This window comes from Cygnus olor, chromosome 1 (genome assembly GCF_009769625.2).
Source record: "Cygnus olor isolate bCygOlo1 chromosome 1, bCygOlo1.pri.v2, whole genome shotgun sequence".
Taxonomy (NCBI): domain Eukaryota; kingdom Metazoa; phylum Chordata; class Aves; order Anseriformes; family Anatidae; genus Cygnus; species Cygnus olor.
Genome location: NC_049169.1, coordinates 131456519 through 131475512, shown reverse-complemented (window position 1 = coordinate 131475512; position 18994 = coordinate 131456519). Strand labels below are relative to the sequence as shown.

Below are 18994 nucleotides of genomic sequence, written 5' to 3'. Positions count from 1 at the left end.
ATGAACCACATTGCTCAGCTAAACACTACCTTTTTTAAAAAACATTTATCGTATAGTCAACATTGCAAGCTAATTTTATACTCTGGAAATGGTTCTGTGTAGCTGTACATGTGTATACTGTTCTAGGTTTTGCATTTTTCCCTTTTTGGCCAGTATCACACAGACCACATCCCAGCACCACAAACGTCTGCGAGCCCCACCAGCCAGCTCTAGATGCATTGGGAGGCAGTCGGCTGCTGGGGCAGGAAAGCAACAGGGGCCTTGCTGCCTGCAAGGTGGCAGGTGCTGGTGGATGCCCTGCAGGAGGACAGGGAGTAGAGAGGGGGTCCCACCTCCCAGCGCTGCACGCTCCTTCCCTCTGCAGCTGCCACAAGTTCATTTTCCCAGTGGTCTTGCCTTGGGACCCCTTTCCAGCTTCTCCTGTTCTCCCAGTGCTTCCCCATGAAAGGGACTCCCTGACCCTGCTACTCTGTCCGTGATGAGAAGGCAACACTTTTGCCTGCATCAGTACCCAAGCCACAAGGAACACATTGAGCAACATTGATCTATAACAAATGTGGGATAAAGTCACTGCCTTGTCCTTATGGTGCATTTCACTCTACCACAAGATATTTTTTTGTGATTCTTTGACAAAGTTGGAATGATATGAAAAGGAAAGCAAATGTTCCCTTAACTAGCTAAAACACTACAGTTATCATAATTCTTCATATTATTTTTTCTTCAGTTTCCACTGCAGCACCAAAGTGCAATGTCAGAGATTAATAGGGAGCATTGGACGAGTTTAAAGGGGAAAACGGGCCTCAGTCACTACATGGTAACAGACCCTGGGTCCAGCACCAGCAGTGCCAATAGCAGTAAGGATATGTTAACAGAAGTATACAGAAAGCAAAGGGGGCCATTCAATTAAGCAAATACTGTAGAGCTATTAAAAAATAATAATTTATAAAAAATACAAATGTAGAACCTGTGTGTGTGCATGGATGCTTGTAGGTATATAGTATCCTGTTATTATGATCATTACTTACGGGCACCTCCCATAATCCTATTTATTGTAAAACACAGAATAATCACAAGAAAATCTGTGACTGCATCAAAATTATTTCATCCAGACTACAAAGACAGCAAGTTCCTGACAATGCCCAAGATCAAAACCTACCACTTCGAACACAGTAGCAGAGCAATACACACGTTGCTGTTCATTTTTATGCTGCAAATATTGAGTATATCATTCCAGAAATGCTCTATTAAATGTTTTGACAAATTAAACAATTAAGGAAATATCATCAGTGAAATCCAACCCTGATGTCAGCAATATGATTTCAGACTGTTCCAAGGCGTAAGAACTATGCAGTCACCACAAGACTGCTTACTCACAGAGGGATTTAGAGAGGAAATTATAGGCACATGCGACTTTCATGTTGAATCAGAACGGGATAATGAGAGGCTGCAAATTCTAAAAATTGTTCAATTAGTAGTGTTGGGAACACCAGGCTAAATATCCATTGTATTCTGGCACTAATTGACTTGTTTCCCTTCAGAACTTAACCTTATTTGGGCTTGAGTGGTTTATCAACTCTCACACCCTCCCAGCTACGCTGAATCTTACAATGAGCTTCATGCAGAAATCTGCCAGCTCAGAGCCTCCTTTATGACTGGGGCTGTGTGGCAGGTCTCCATTGCACCATGAAGCTTGATACACGCACTTTGTTACCTAAGCTACTTGAGATTTGATTTAGGGTAGCACAGTGAAGATTTGCTCAGGTCATAGCAAGAAGCTACATAGGATCAGTCTAATATCCTGGAAGCACTTACCAGTCAGTGCTCTTCTCAAAATGGATGTGACTATATTGCTTCTGGATTTAAGCTCCCATGTGATTTAGCAACACAGGTGCTATGCTGCACTATGTGCCTCCAACTCCCACGTAAGAAGATACAGCGCCACAGCTGAGATGTCCCAGCTCTAGCAGTGCCAGTTGCCCTAAACGAGCTATTGGAAAACTGCCTACCTTTCTTAGCTGCTTAGGAGGATCTTTTCTCCAAGTGACCTCACATATCTTACTATATAGCTGTGCATGTGATTTTAACATGCCTAGACTAAAGAATCTGACATTGCAGTGTGGGGTTGAGAAGGCAATTTGTTTCTCAAACCTAACACCTATGTCTTACTGGATGCTCAGAAGAAAATGTCAAGGGAAAAGAAAAAAGTCAGCAGTTTTAAGACAGTAGTTTAAAAACCCTGAAGTTAAAAATTCAATGGCATCTTGTCTCCTTCTGGTGGACAGAGGGAGAAGGAAAGAAAAAAAAACAGTATGTCCACTGTTGTTTTTCTTAATAAATCAAGATAAAAAACAAGATAAACATAGCTTTCTGCAAAGCTAGGGAAGGGCTCTTTATCAGGGTGTGTAGTGATAGGACAAGGAGTAATGACTTTAAACTAAAAGATGGCAGATTTAGATTAGACATTTGGAATAAATTCTTTACTCAGAGGGTAGTGAGGCACTGGAACAGGTTACCCAGAGAAGCTGTGGATGCCCCATCCCTAGAGATGTTCAAGGCCAGGCTGGAGGGGGCTTTGAGCAGCCTGGTCTACTGGCAGGTGTCCTTACCCATGGCAGGGTGGTTGGAATTAAATGATCTTTATGGTCCCTTCTAACCCAAACCATTCTATGATTATATGATTCTAAGCTCTGCCTTTCCAAGCACTGTGTGATCTACTGCTAAGTACCTAACATCTTCTCAATCTTCCTACGTGTTCCCTGTGATAATAGTATCTCTTTTCTTTCCTTGTAAGGTTCTTTGAGCCATAACAAGTAAGAAAGAGTCTATACAAAACCCAATTCTATTCTCTTGTAACCTAGTTAACATTCAGAGCCAAAATAAAGCCCTTGCATGCACAAGTGCAGCTTTGGCTGTAGCCACTGGGAGTTTCCTGCATGTGTCTGTGGGGAGAACACAGGCCTTAAAGCTTTCAAACTGCTCAAATACTGTGGGGAAAAGTGCTTTAGCCTTGAAGGAATCTTTCAAAAACGCTTGCATCATGCTGCATTCATTTGAAACCCCTCAATGTTCAAATTTGTAGCAGTTATGTAGCCAGAGAGAACCTGTAAAGGTCAACTTCCATGGAAAAGAAATTTCCCAGGACAAAAAGGTCTTAAAATATTTTATTATAGAAATACACTTTTCAGCCCTTAAAACAGATTAAGTATATGAGAATTTCTAGAAGTCTATATTATTCCCCTTAGGGGTGCCAGACTTTATTTACAAAACCTATATATTGCTATAGCAAGGAGTTTTCATGGTTGAAAAGTGCTCAAGTCCTTATGATGGATGGGCAGATGGAAAAAACAAAGCAAAACAAAAAACAAAAACACACAGAAGCTCCAAGTGACTGAATGGCATTAAGCTTTCCCCATGGGAGTCATATTAGGATGCAAGGTTTTTCTCTTCTGCTTGCTTTATGAATGACACGCATAAATAAATAAATAAATGAAATTAACCACAGCGCTCAATAATTTATTTACTTCATCCTGGTGATGAACATCTTAGAATTATAAACCACCATATGGGTGATAGCACAGTTGCTACTGGTGATTCAACATTAGTGTGGCTCTGAAATAAGACAGCTTATCTTTCTTTCCTTTGAAAGACCAAATGCAATGGACATATATAACCCTGCTTAGCTTATAGTTTGTGTTGTACATATTTCCTGGTTTTAAATGGGCAAGACTGAACCCAGTTTTTAACAACTACAGTCCTGAGGGCAGAATTAAATCTATCAGAACAAAGACTAATAATTCGAATGATGCTAATGGCAAATACCCACATGTGTGTAAATAATTAATTGTTTTCTTGTTAACAAATTCAGATTTTTCGTTCTTTGGTTAGCGACCCCACCGGTCAGTTTTTCTGTGAGAAATAGAAGCATTTAGGATTCTATCATCCTAGCCTATAACTAATTTATAGCTTCTTGTGGCATCAGGTGCAAAGATTCAAGATTCAATTTATCACCCCAGGCTATTCCCACTTTAAAAGACAGTGCAGGTATTCTGCAGAAATAAATGGAGGGAAACATTAATGATGTAAAACCAACAGAAGTATGCCCTACGGAGATCTTATCTTTCAAATTCATAGAGACACGTCCAGCTATACAATGTCTTTTGTACTGATCTGGAAAGACTATAAAGACCTCTAATGATCTCCTACAGAAAAAAAAAAAAAAAAAAGGAATTAACACCACATTTTTCTCATTGAACAGTATCAACTACAGCTGGTTGTTTTTCTTGGCCTGCTTTTTCTCCACAAACTGATTTTTTTACTGTTAATTTTCTCAATTTGATCTAGCATTTCCCAATCTCGCAGCTCTGTAGAAAGATGACAGAACAAAAATAGCGTAACAGATAGAGTCAGACACCTAACTGAAACAAAATTAAAACATACTCATCTTTGCTCAATTTTCCACTTTTTCCAGCAGGATCACCAGTCACATAAATATTTACTTTATGTGTATGCTCAGCTTAATTGATGCATTGTTAATGACTACAATAATGTTCAAATATCCATGACTTCATTTCAATAAGTCCCACCTGCTCCCTCACTCTATCTCCCTGGGACCGATTCCCGGAGAACATCTTCTCATAGACAGAGAGCATCGTCTGTGAAAGACGTCCAGTGCTCTGATCATGAACACTAGAAATCTTTGCTTAGAAAAAACAGACACATGATTTAAATCCTTAAACTCTGCCTGTATTTTACTTTCTGTGAAATGGGAATTTCTTCATATTGGAAAACACTATGTAAATGCTACTTAAGTATAGTATTCTTACTTCAGTAATTCCAGGAGGATGACTGATTACTGGGATACACCAACATAATAACTTCTGTATATTATACAAGATAATTTTAGATCTTTTCTTCTTTTAATGTGCATTGTAAGCTCTTAAATGGAAAATTACTGTAGTAACGTAGAAAACAGTTGCTACTTTTATGACTTGCAAACTAAACATCTTAAGAAACCATTGCTCATATCACTTCACCATTAATTAATAGTTTGCTTTGTTTCTTGATTGCATTCACTTGAATTCAGTATTTTCAAAATTCAGTTCAAAAACTTAAAAAGTGTTCCAGAGCTGTTGAAAACAGACGCTTTATTTTTTTTTTTTCCAGAGAAAAACAGGTTGTACTTTAATGAACACTTTTGTTGTTAACTGCTAATTTCAAACAGTTATTAAATATTTTGGACGTTTCTCCTGTTTGAAAACTTTTGCACTCTATTTGAATACAGATGACCTTTTACTTGCTTTAAATTATTAAAGATAATTCTTCATTCTTAATATTATAACAATATTATAACATTCTTAACATTATAAGAACACCAAATGTAAGTAATTAAAGGAGAGATTTATCTCACTTATATTTTAAAACTTACAGTTAGGGGTTAAACCTAAGCATGTGTGCTTCTGCTATAAGGGAGAAAGACATGAACTTCCAAAAGGCATGGATGAAAAGACTACAGAATTTCTTTGGAATTTTAATTTCCTTCAGAATTGACTATCTAACATTTTGATTTGCTAAGGTTAGAAGAGAAAAACCTCCATTTTTAACTGATTATCCAGGATGGATATCAGAAAGGGAATGAAAAACATATAAAGCATACTAAAAGTATGGACCAAAAGTCCTACACTAATGTCCTAGTTTTGAGCTTAAGGCTAAAGCTTCAACCTGCTTTTGGAAATGGGATTTAGAGAGAACAGTTTCCAGAGCTATTGTCCATAGCTAAAATACAAGTAAATTACCCAAATTTCAAATACCAAAACCACCTCCAGAATCAACTTTTATAGGTGTCATTTATTAGCTTGCTTTCTTTACTTTTTTTAGCCATTAAAAACTGATTTTTCCTAGTCACGTTAGTCATCCCAACAGCCATTTTCAATTACCACATGACAACTGTAGACTGTAGTAACTTCAGTGGGAGGTCACTTCATGTATGTTTAGGCTAAGAAAGATTGCTCCTAACTTTGCACTTCGGTTAAGAAATATTGGTAACATAGTAATGAAGTACAGCAACTCAGAGTACAGCAGTTCAGATAACTGCTGAATTTATTTTAAATGATTGGTTCCATAAAAATTTTAAAAGTTCATTTTTTAGCCTAATATTTTTAAAGTACTGTATGTCAAAGCAATTTTCAGCACACTGTATTTCAAGACATGAAATTCTTATGATGGTAAACATAAGGGCTTCGATAACCTAAAATATTAGCATTTCACAAAAGGATTCAACATGCTAGCAAATCAAAACTTTTTGTCTTTTTCTCATTTCAAATTATTACCATTCATTTGAAACTTAGAGTATATTCAGAAATCAAATACAAAAATCTTTATAATTATATATGGAATACTTCTTTTGATTAGTGACATAGGTTGAAAGGAATAGGATGATTTTTGTACTACAAAAAAGAATGAAGTTAAAAGAACATTTAATACCAAGAAAATAAGCTTCTAAATAAGAAGCAGGACTGCTACTAAAGCCTGCAAGGATAGACTGAATATAATAAAGCCTTTGAAAGGATGTAAGAAATAACAAGCCTTTGGCAAGCAAATAGACCAAGGAAGCTTTCTGGATCTTTTCCACTAATAAATTCTCTCTGTTTTGGCAAGAGATAGCTGTAATTTGTAAGTGGTTTTGATCTCAAGCAATCTTTCTTTATTTCTGCAATGAGGGAAGATTTCCTATATGGGAAGCTGAGACACCAGTTCCCCTGGCTAGGGTAGTATTGGACACTCATGAAGGTGCTGATACCAAACACGGTTCATACCACTCCTCAGAAACCAACCAGAAAATCACAATGTTATGCCTGAAGACGATAGAATATATGAGGTCATTAATTGTTCCCATTGTTCCCTGTTCTGCTAAACTGTCAATTCCAAACTGCATGATAGACTGTTTTTGTTTGTTTGTTTGTTTGTTTTTTTCCTTGTCACCACCAAAAGCTCTAACACCAGCTATGATGAATGCAAGGACAGAAACTGCACACAATGTATGTGCTATTTGCACTTATATTCTGCACTCCTGTGATAGTGAGAACATATAATGCCAGAGCAGCAGAGTTTCTGGTTTCATCCCCAAAAGAACTTCTTCCCACTAAAATCAAACATTTCAAAACAGGATTTTCCTTTCAAAAATAAAAATAAATATACACTGAACATTTCCATCTACGTATCACTGTGTATATTTTGCAGCAGTGAAAGATGTACAACAAGGAATCAGATGGGGAAAATTCTAAACATCCCCTCATCTCCCTGGGATTTAATCCTCAGCAAGCCTAGCTTTTGAAGACAATAGTTGATAGTATTCAAAGAATTTTAAAACATATTTGTGTAGAAAAAGTTGATTTTTTACTGGTAAAATAAATTAGCTGCAGACTACCAATCCTTTAAACAAAATATCAGGAGAGACATTGTTAGCAGAGATGAAGTCCTGCCCAGCAGGTTACTCAACTACAAAGGCATACTTAAAGTGTGCTTATCCCGATTCCATGCGGGCTCCCGTGGAGAGATTCCTGGGGCTGTGGACATGTGGAACTAATCAATCAGATAAAACCATCCACAATTCTTAAAAAACATATTTTGTGCTCAATGTGATTTTGACACAAATCTGTTATTTAATATCATACCTGATCCAAGTTACAAATTGGCCAGGGCTCTGTCCTCTAAATGAAGATGTTATGCTACCTCAGGTGTTCTATGCAAAGCTAAACAGTTTTTAACTAACTTCCCTCATTAGAGCAATTAAGGTCTTAGGTTTAACAGTGCTATGGAAAACAGCTATTGAAGAGGATGTTCTTGCTCAGAAAAATCCTCAGGGGTGGGAAGACAGGCACCAGTGCCTCATGATGTGCTTTGGCTAATTAAGATGTTGACTGAGCCTATGTTAATCATAGTCCATCAGGCTATGTTTGATTAACATGTAAATTGGTAGACCCTCTTCTGCAATTGCCCTACCATCTGAGGTCTAATTACGGGCCTCAAAAAGACAAGAACTGGACTTGTAATTTAGAATGTTCAGTTGGGGAAACAATTTTTTGGCACGCACAAAAGAATTGTGAGGTAGGGTGTGTATGTATATTGTTTCCAAATACACAGGAATACATTAGACCAACTCTACAGATATGCCTACAGAAGGTGGAAGTTCAAAGATATCGCAGCAAAAGGGCTTTGTTTAAGTAGTGCACAACAAAATTTAAGTGTTTCTTCCCTCGGTTAATTTTCTCAGAGCAAATAGATGTATGTAGTTGAGGAAGAGAGGTAGATATATCTAAAGTCAGTTCAAATCACCTGAGATAGAAGTTATGACAAATTAGACTTATAGCATAGCATAGAATAGCATAGCATAGCAACTACATCATATTCCATTGACCTAAACTATAATGAGCATGCCTGATATTTCTTACAGACTAGCCCTAGAAGTTAGTAACTCAGCATCTTACGAAGGCCAGTAGAATCAGCACAAGGAGACTGTGTGCTCCCTTCACTAGAGATTGATACATAATTTCAGCAATTCAGATAAAGTCTCTTAACTATGTCTCTTGGCTACAAAACGACCCTGTGTCCTAACTTCAGCACTAAAGTAGATACCTTTAAGTATTTATATATACACTTTTTCCCTTCCTTACTGCTTTCCTTCTTCTCCCTTTCTACCACAATGAAAAAGGAACATTTCAATTTTGGTCCATAAATAACTCAGCTCTTTTTCTTTAAGAACAGTGACATAATAAAATGATGTAAAAAAATCAACAGTTACTCAAATTGTGTGTAGCTGTCTATAGACAAGATAACTGCACTGCTGGCACTGCAGCCACTGACAATCTAGCCAATATGGGCAGTGGAACCTAAAGAACTATTGAACTGGGCAGCTAAGATATCCTCCCTGTTCAGGGACCTAGGCACAGGTGCCCAACCTTTTTTCAGATAATCTGGCAGAGCCACTTCTCCAGAAGAACAAGGTGTCTGCATGTCCTGTGTCCAGTATGAATGTCTAAGGTACCTCAATGCACCAGTGATGGCATTAGATAGCTACATGTGGTCAACTGAATTGAAGCATATGTGTCTACTGTCATTTGGGCTGAATCACATGTAGATATTTACACATAGATGCCTAAGTTTTAAAGTTTTTATCTGGAAATGAATCCCACCCAAGTTGTATTGTACATGCTCTCAACTTTCACTACATCTCCCAGCATCAACTGACATATCAAAACCATCTTTATAGTCTGTTTATAGACTTATAGAATGCAAAAAGAAGTGGAGTACAGAAATAATCTTAAAAATGGGAACTACATCTAGTGCAAAGTCTAATATATGGCCTTGAAACAACAAGAAGCAAAAAAGTCATTGACAGAATTTTGAAAAGACAAAAGAAGTCTCCTTGTAGGACACTGTGCTAGTATCAACAGGGTGTATTCATCTCTTTAACAACCTGTAGGAAAATGGGCCACAAATGACAACCAATAAGTGTCTAAATCTGACTCAGTTAAATTAAATTGAAAAAGAAAACAGAAGTTAAAACTGTGATCCAAGTCCTAACATAATCCCCATCTCCACCAACACATCAACTGTGACTACTTTGGAAGAGGTGCAGAGGCAATTAGAATTCATTGTTCCTTCATTTGCCATCTGAGAATGCTCTGAAAGCCTTTGGAGTCCTGAAGTCTCAGATTACAATCTGTTTGTTGCATTGGATAAGAAGAACCAATGCAGGAAAAAAAAAAATAGAGAGAGAGAAAAGAGAGAGGAGAGGAGAGGAGAGGAGAGGAGAGGAGAGGAGAGGAGAGGAGAGGAGAGGAGAGGAGAGGAGAGGAGAGGAGAGGAGAGGAGAGGAGAGGAGAGGAGAGGAGAGGAGAGGAGAGGAGAGGAGAGGAGAGGAGAGGAGAGGAGAGGAGAGGAGAGGAGAGGAGAGGAGAGGAGAGGAAAAGGAGAGGAAAAGGAGAGGAAAAGGAGAGGAAAAGGAGAGGAAAAGGAGAGGAAAAGGAGAGGAAAAGGTCTCATGTATTTTTCTAATGTAGATGAGTTTTGATTGCGAGGTTGATCCTTAGTTTCCTTTATTTAGCACAGAAGTATTATACTCAAGTTCCTTCATGGAAGCAAAAATTATCCATCTCTTTTCTCTCTGTATGCAACCCAAAAAACTTCAAAAGCTCTTACAAATTTACATAGATGTCAGCTTAGATGTCAGCTAATAATATACTGGTCTTGGACAGACTCAAGTATGGCTGGAAGCTAACAGTGTTTTCCCTTTAGGAAGTTACTGGTGGACTTTCCCTAAGAGTCAGCCAAAATACTAACATTTCAGTTGAAGTTTTAATTACATAAGACCACACATTTCAATGATTTCATTCTGCATCAACTATGAGACCTTGATAGACAGCATCCTGTCCTGTCTGCCACACCACGTGGTCTGAATTTTAATTTATAATCTCTTAAAACCTGGAAGTTTATCATAGAAATGGATGCTACTTTTCTAAAAGACTGAGAATTCTAATAGCAAAGGAAAGATACCTGCTGTGTCCAACCAGAAATGATAATACTCTTGTACATATTACAGCTTTTCAAAAATAAAGAGATATGGCCATACATCATTGAAACACATTTGGGGAAGGTATTGGTATGCTTGCAAACTTTGCAAACCTCAGCCATATGTTGTAACAATGTCCCACACTTCTTGAACTCAAATGATTCTGCAGATGATCTCCTGCTCAGCAGGTCAATTCCTATCTGTTTATATTGTGTTTTAAACACAAACAAATCCCAGACTATGGGACACAATGCACTTCTAAGGAGAGGGAGGATGTGCATAACAGAAAGATGTATTAGTAATTAGGCAAAATTTCATCAAAAGGATGTTTTGAAAACTGCATGAAATTAATTAGAATCTATAAATATTCAAATATATATGACGGACATACTCTATCTGTTTCTATATAATTATGAGTAAAAAATGAATGAATTAGTATCTAACCACTTTCATTGCAATTTAAAAAAATGCAATTGATATTTGAAGCAACATTCAAAGTCTCTTGTTTTGTCAGGCAGTTATGTGGGAGCTGTATTCTTTTATTCTTACCCTATTCCACCAGACTGGACCTCCTGCTGCTTGCTGTTTGTAAAATGGCAGCTTCCCATGAGAGCCCAGATGTGTTTTCTTCCAGTTAAGGATAACGAAAGTATCATTCTTTTACACTGTTTAGCCCAACTTATGACGACATTCACTTCAGGTAGTTATTTTTAGGAAGATGGGCTGTCATGAGCTTTAAGTGCAGGCTTTGTGAGTCTTCTGCGTCCTAGGAAGTGTTTAGTTAATGCAGAAGATGCATAATGTTAACATGCATCTTAATAGATCTGTCCAAACAACTTCTCTTGCAGTGATGAAAGTTAAGAGTACAAGTAAAAGAGTACTGATGAAAAGTGTATCAACTGCATTTTAAAAAATTGCCACTAATGTTTATACATGCATACATATGTATGTATATAGTATAAAAACATAGACAAGTTGGAGGCAGTGCTATGTGGTCTTTATGTGACATCTAGACTAAGAAATGTGTAAAAGCTTAGGAAAACTCACCAAATTGCAGCACAGCACCTGTATGGCAGCTTACAATTTCTTCTGTAGAACGTTGTATGTTTCAAGAAGCAATATTATAGTTTCCATCTGTCTAAACCTTCTAGTTATGACAAATAGCAAGTAGTTAATGTCTGCTGGAATAAGTTCAGTTTGCTCTAATTTTCTGAGTAAATGGATGTTAAGTTTATTTAGATGTGTTTCCACCTTTGGAATTAAGTTTGTTCTGCTTTAATTCATTAAAGGATATTTATAACCAAATTTACTTCATTAAGCACAAATGTGAGGTTGGTGGTGATCTTTTGTTTGCAATTAAAGGCCCTTTTTGCAACAATAACTGCATTATAAAAGCATATGTAGTTCTGCATTATAAAAAAAATGCTAGGATAGCAACATTACTGTTTCAGGCAGTTAATTTTAAGACTGTCTTGCTCAACTATTTTAGTGCAGTTCCATTACCATCCACGCGTATAGATATAATACTGAATGTGAGTTCCTTTATGTCAGATGCTCTTAAAATTAAATAAATGGAAATTTAGAATTAGTGAAAACTAGGAAAGAAGTAGAAACAAATACATCCTTTTATTTCTATAAAGGATACTAGTGAACAGTTTAGAAACACTGACCTAAAGTAATTTCTCAGGTAGAGAACCAAGGAGCCTAAACTGGTATATAAAGGACCAGGGAATGCATCCTGCCTTGTTTGCTTGCTGTGAAACCAAGGATGTGAAAATAATAAACAGTGCATGCTAGAGATACAGTACCTTTGTCTACAGAAAGCCAGGAGAAGCATAACCTGAAATATCAGTTTGGTGTCATTTGCCAGAACTGACAGTTATTACTGAGCTGGGAGGAGTATGTGATAAAGGACAGACTAAATTAACTTTTATTCTCAAAGGGAGGAGTAACTCATAGTTGTGCTGTTATTTCAAGGGTTATGGCCGTATCTAGTGGTGCAGCACAGAGAGATGAATTAGGTCTCCCATATTTCTAAAACGGTTAATAAGCTAAAGAGAGGGAACATTTTTATCATTCTTCTTGAAATACTGCTGTCAAGACTCTACCACATCCTTATATTAAACTAGTGAATTTGCCTATCCTTGGGACCCTTCTAACAAATCTCATTAGTGGTTGTTTTAACAGAGATTTTTGTTTTTAAGCCAAAAGAGAACCATAGTAACTGCACACTTCCTAAACCATTTCATTCATGAATGGGAAATGAGTCTCCAAATCTTTACTCACATGAGTAACCACATTGATCTCCTTGGGCCTTCCATTATTAAGAGCTAGAACTGTGAGTGTAAATTTGCAGGATTTGGATGTGGCACTTCATTACTTCATAACAGAGAAATCTGTAGCTGAAATCAATAGTTAAGCATGTGAAGCATATAAAAGACATTCTTTCATGGAGGTCTGATTATAATACATCTATCAATTTTGTTTCAGCATCAACAAATAAGCATATAATTGTAAAGAGATGTACAGACTATAGGCAGTAACTACAAAGACACATTTTAGATAGACATTCTAGCTTCAATAGGGGAGTTGGGAATAGTCCACCAGAAAGAACAGAATAATAGTGAAAAAGGTCAACACTTCCTGAAAAACTAACATACTAAGTCACAGACCAAGTTTTTCGTTCTCTGTCAATCAGTAGTGTAACTGTTGTCAATCATCCCCCCTTACCTTGTTTGTGATTTTTGAATGGCCACAAAAGAAACTTTTGTTGGTAATTATGGCCTTTACAATTCATCTGAGTCACAAGAAGGATTTTCATAGCCTGCCTGTGGAATAGACTTGGTATGCCCCAAGCTGCGCTCATGTATGTCTAACCAATTCAAGCCAAAGTTTCCCACGATAATATGAAAGGAAAAAAAAGACTCAGACAAATACAAGTCACTATTCTAAAAATAACAAGGAGAGGGGAAAGGGATAGGATAGCCAGTATCTTCTGTTTTCTCCTTTTTTTTTTTTTTTTTTTTTTTTTTTCCTCCCAGAGGATAAATCTGATAACTCCTCTGGAAGGGTGCAGTTAGACAGGATATGCACCTGTGCATCTTGAATCTTCTGAAGGAGTTTTTACAATCTCAACTGTACCACATGCTTCATCTTACAGCAATCAGGAGCATTCTGCTAAAAATTAATGCCAAGAATTTATGCTCCTTCATTTATTTTTAATTCCAGAGTCCCCTTAGGACTTTTCCTTTGCCCAAATACTTCCACTTTCCACACATACATTTGTGCTGTTTTCTTTGGCTATCAGTTCAAGTGACCTATCTTGTCCCTGCTGAAAATGCGAAGAAAAGATTTGTGAGAGAAGGTTCTCACATAAAAACCCTGTTTTGGAATTGATCCAGAAGAGTGACAAATCTGATAACATCAAAGACAGAGCATCTGAAACTGGAATTTAGGCAGAACAGCTTTTTCAACAAATTGTAGCCTCTATAAATTTACCCATTTCCAAACAGCTGAGCCTGTTTATTTGTATATTTTCCTAGCTCCACTGAAGGAAAGGCTGAAACAACTTTGGAAAAATAACAGCAAAGTTGTTCAACGGAAACCAGCCCCCCTACTGTAAACAGTGCCTCTCCACAAACTATGCAGCTGCACAAAGCAGAGACAATGCAGGGGACCCTCAGCATCATTAACCAACTTCCCTTCCTCACACAACAGTCACTTCAATAAAGCAATTACAATAGCATCGTGGAACAGTAGAACAAGGGGAGGACAAAAAAAAAAAAATAACCTTACCAGCTTCTCCTACAGTATATAGCTGAAAGGGAAACAAAACCCCCAGCTGCCGAAGCGCATGCAATTGGTCTCCCAGAATGAATTGACTGAAAGAACTATGAAAGGCTAAAGTCTGCCGGCCCCTCTCAGCAGCCTCTCTTCAGCTCCCTCTCTCCGCGCCTCCTCACAAAGCCATTCTCTCGCTCCCTAATCCTCGCACAGGAAAAAGCAGCACACACCGAACGACTCCAGCAGAAGCGGCTCTCCCGGGGGGGCCGGGGGATGAAGAGGTCCCGCTGCCGCTCAGCCGCCGCCCGGCACCCCTGGGACGATCATCCGCACCCGCACCCGCACCGCCCGCTCAGCGCAGGACCAACACGGCCACGGGTGCTCGCAGGGGTCCCCCCTGTGCATCTCGGGCAGCGAAGCAGTTAGCCTTGCCTTTGCCTTTTTTTTTTTTTTTTTTTTAAATTTTATCTATCTATTTATTTATTTATTTTTCTCTTTTTTTTCAGTTATCAGTTTATCCTAAAGCTGATGCTGGGCCTAAGAAATATATATTTATATTTATATTAACAAAGAACACAAAAGAAAACCTTAAATAGCAACACAAATGATCCCCCAGATAATCAATAATAGGAAAGTAAAAGAGCAAAGACCCTGACAGACAAGACATGAATAACGTGAGGAATCACCAAATTAAAAGCAATATAAAAAACGTCAGTGCCTCCCAGAAATGCTTTTGATAGATAAAATCAGAACAAACTACTGCATTTTTCATGATGAAAGAAGATTTCTATCTACATTCCCAGTTTATGTAAAAAGAGACAGCATTTTTCCGTATAATTTGTCTTGAAAGCATGCCATAGATATTGAGATAGCATCCCCTACATATTCTCAGATTTTCAAGAAAGCTTAAAATCATTGTTAAAGAAATGCTGTTGTCGTATAAGTTTTTAATGCAAGTTTTACCTCTCTGTGATATGCTGAAACTCAGAAATAGACAGCTGCCACAAAGTAAATCAAAGACCTAGAAAAGCAGATGGCATAATTTCGCATCTTAAATGATGGCTGTAAGCCTTCCACTAATAATTTATAAGGAGACTTCCTCCTGCTTGTTCTTCTGCTCAGCAGCATGCTGTTTGAGCCTTTCAAACAAAATAAATAGACTTCAAACCACCAGCTTCACACACAGTAACACTTACCAATGCTATTTCAACCTGACACAAGCTGACTTTGTTCCTCGGTGACCCTGGACAGAAAACTGAGGTGACAGTTTGATGGATGAGATCTTTTTCACAATACGGGTTGTGACTTCACGGCTCTGTCTCCCCATTATTGCTTAGCTGAAAGAGGAGACAGGAGCAGAGGAGGATCTTCACCATATCGAGCCATTTTAACAGTGAAAATGAACCAACATGTGCAAGAAATGTCTTCAACACCTTTTTACTACCACAAAGTTGGGAAGTTGGGAGAATCCATTTTCATTTTTGTTGGGGTTAGTGTGTAAGAGAGGACAAGGAAGGGGTTCCAAGGAGAGGAATTGATGCCAATGGTTTCCTTCAAATTGTATCTTGGATTAAGAAAGTGGCAACATCAACAGAGAGGGAGGGAGGGAGGAAGGGAGGGAAGAAAGGAAGGGAGGGAAGAAAGGAAGAGAGGGAGGGAAGGAAGAGAGGAAGGAAGAGAGGAAGGAAGGAAGAAAGGAAGCAAGGAAGGAAGAGAGGAAGGAAGAGAGGAAGAGAGGAAGAGAGGAAGAGAGGAAGAGAGGAAGGAAGGAAGAAAGGAAGGAAGGAAGGAAGGAAGGAAGGAAGGAAGGAAGGAAGGAAGGAAGGAAGGAAGGAAGGAAGGAATTCTGTTTGTTTCGATTATAATCAAAGAACACTTGGACTGTGAATTTATGAATTTTCTCTTAACTGTGCTAATTTAAGTGTTTACCAGGAATCTTGGACAATTCTTTACTTGACAAAGGCCTTAGTGCACTAACCTGCCCATTGCAATTCTTCATTACACAAAGATTATCATAAAGTAACAGAGTCATATATCAGTCATATATATTCAAAAACAATTTGATACCTATTACTTCATTATTTGAATGCAGATTCTATTCTCTGCTAAAATGAATTCAGAAGTCTTTTTACAATATTAATATTAACATGCTTCTCATAAAAACCGCCAGTTTACACAGAACTCTCCAGGAAGAAATTGCCTTTCCTTGAAAAAAAACGTTAAAAAATGAAGATGATGAATGAACTCTCTGAAATGTAAGGCTCCACCTTCCATAGGCTTGAGCTTATTAACAAATATCATGACATGAATTGGCCACTTATTTCCTTAGAGAGGAACACAGTCTGCTAATATATTTATGCCTTTGTTTCTGCTTTTTCATCTAATCAGATGGGCTCATTATGATAATACTGGAGGGCATTAAATCTCTGATTTTATGGGTGGATACTCAGGCCAAATGACCTGGCCCAAAGAAGTCTGTGGCCAGAAGCCAAGTCTTTCCTGTTCCACACTACTGCACCTTGTCTCAACTCTGAAAGATTATTAACTTTGTCTACACTGTGAAAGATTATTTCCGAGAACAAGGACTAGTTTACCTTATGTTTGAGATCATTTTTTTTTATATATTTTGTATTTGTTGCTGTCATTTCTTGTTTTGGATTTGATACTTATAACTCTATTTAAAAAATATACAGGAGTTCTCCCTCTGGTAGCAAAAATGTATCATAAATATATGCGACTCTTATTCATGTTTCCAAAAAATACTATTTTCTTTCCAAAAAGACTCACTTTGCTTCAGATTATGGTATTTATGTACCTCCATATTTATAGATATTCGTTCTGTAGAATTTCTGTGAGGTAGCACCCAGAAGCCAGAAACTGACTGATACCAAAAAATAATAATAATTAAAAAAAAATAAAAACCTTGACAATATACAGGAATATCTACAGTTACCTTTTGTTTCATCAATTGAACTCGGATTTATATGTGAATTTATTTTTTCTGAGAACCATTTTAGAATGACACGCTTGCTTTTGGTGTCCCCATTCAGGAATGTAGGTGGGAATCTAGCATGGTGAAAGTCATGTGGTGTGAATTTCACCCCCCTAAAAAGAGTTTTGAGAGATGTACTTGTGAACTGTTTATCTCCCAATTACAGCTTCTAAACTGATGTCTTTGTTTCTTTGTCTTAAGGATCTGAGAACATTCCCATTGTAAAGAAGGAAATACATTAAATGGTTTAGAAACACTAAGAGCAGTTCACAGACCACTTTATTGCCTCCAAATAACAAAGTTCATACCAACCCACATGTAGCTAACTATGATACGCACAAATGAGAAGAGCTCTGAAAAGCCACTTTGAAAAGTACAGCCACTCTTGTATCTGGAAACCAGTCAAAATGAGTTTGCATAGGGGAAAAAAATCTCACAATATGACTTAATACTGAAAACAGCAAGCACTAAAAAATTGGAAGAACTCATTTTTTCTAGTGCTTGTAGTAGAACATAATTTTCAGACTAACACATGACAAATGCCTGAAGAAAGTCTGAGCTTTAGAATATACCAGCAGGCTTACACACTGCTTCATAGTTTTTTCTTTACTTGCTCTCAGTTATGTCCTCTTTTATCTGTATCAGATGTCGAAAACACCTTATTTGCATAGCATTTACTCTCTTCTGTGTTTTCTGGATTAACATAAAGCATAAGGCAAGGTCATTTGGATAATAGCCCTGCATTTTTAATAGCAATCGTAAGTGCATTTGAAATCATCTTTTCTGCAAGCAGGATGCTGCAGACAATTGCACTGGAGAAGATGCCAGCAAAACTAAACTTTAAAGGTTGCTAAGCTCTTTGAGAATCACTGGTGTGACTGATGAGTGCAATCCATTGCAGTTCTTTGATTTTGCTTGCTTACCTTCTCCTAGAAAGAAACTTCCAATAATTCTTAAAGGCAGCGTGGAAAATGTGGAAAATGGAAACAGCATATCTTTATAACCAGAAGGAAATGAATATTTTAGGCATACATACATCATCTAACTTGGATTAGGAAGCACAAGCTCCATAATTAGTCACTAGAGGCTTTAGAGAGCGCATCTTTTAAACAGCTCTTTAATGCAGTCATTTAATGTTGAAACTTTACTATTCACAGGTAAAGCTATTTAATGTTCTGTGCTCAGCCAGCCTTTAACATGTGTATGTTGAAATTCAGAGACTTTGGCTATGTCACAGGATCTATCTTTTGAGAAATCAGTGTGTTGTCAAATCTGAAACAGGAAGAGCAGGGAGATAGTGAGAAGGAAGGATGATTGGCAGTAATGAGGGAAGAAAACAGCAGAAAAAGATAGCTGGGTAAAAGGAAAGGAATCAGAAATGAAGATGATTAGAGAGAGTCACTCCAGCAACAACTGCAACCCAAGTCAGTGTTTCATTCTGGCAAGGGTTTGATCTCCATAGGCTCCATCTAGCCCTGCTCTCTCTTTGCATTTTTTTTTTTTTTTTTTCCTGACCTGAATGAAAGTAAGGATTCGGCATTGCAGCTGGGTTTACATTAGGAGTGTATGTGTGAAACTAAGGATATCTGGCTTGACACTTCAAAGCATGTCATCCAGTGTTGGTTTGTCTAGACTGTGAACTTCAGTAAATG

General features: G+C 37.6%; 1 protein-coding gene across 2 annotated transcripts in view; it reads right to left on the bottom strand.

The window, feature by feature from the left end:
• The window catches only part of MID1 (midline 1), a 241450-nt gene that overhangs the window by 162438 nt on the left and 60018 nt on the right, over positions 1–18994 (bottom strand). Inside the window, exon 1 of one of the 2 annotated variants that reach the window (XM_040533871.1) lies at positions 14581–14674. The exons of the other annotated variant lie outside the window; for it this stretch is intronic. The gene's annotated coding sequence lies outside the window, so the exon portion shown is untranslated. Of the gene's footprint in view, positions 1–14580; positions 14675–18994 lie in introns of those variants that run through there. 2 annotated transcript variants of the gene reach the window in all.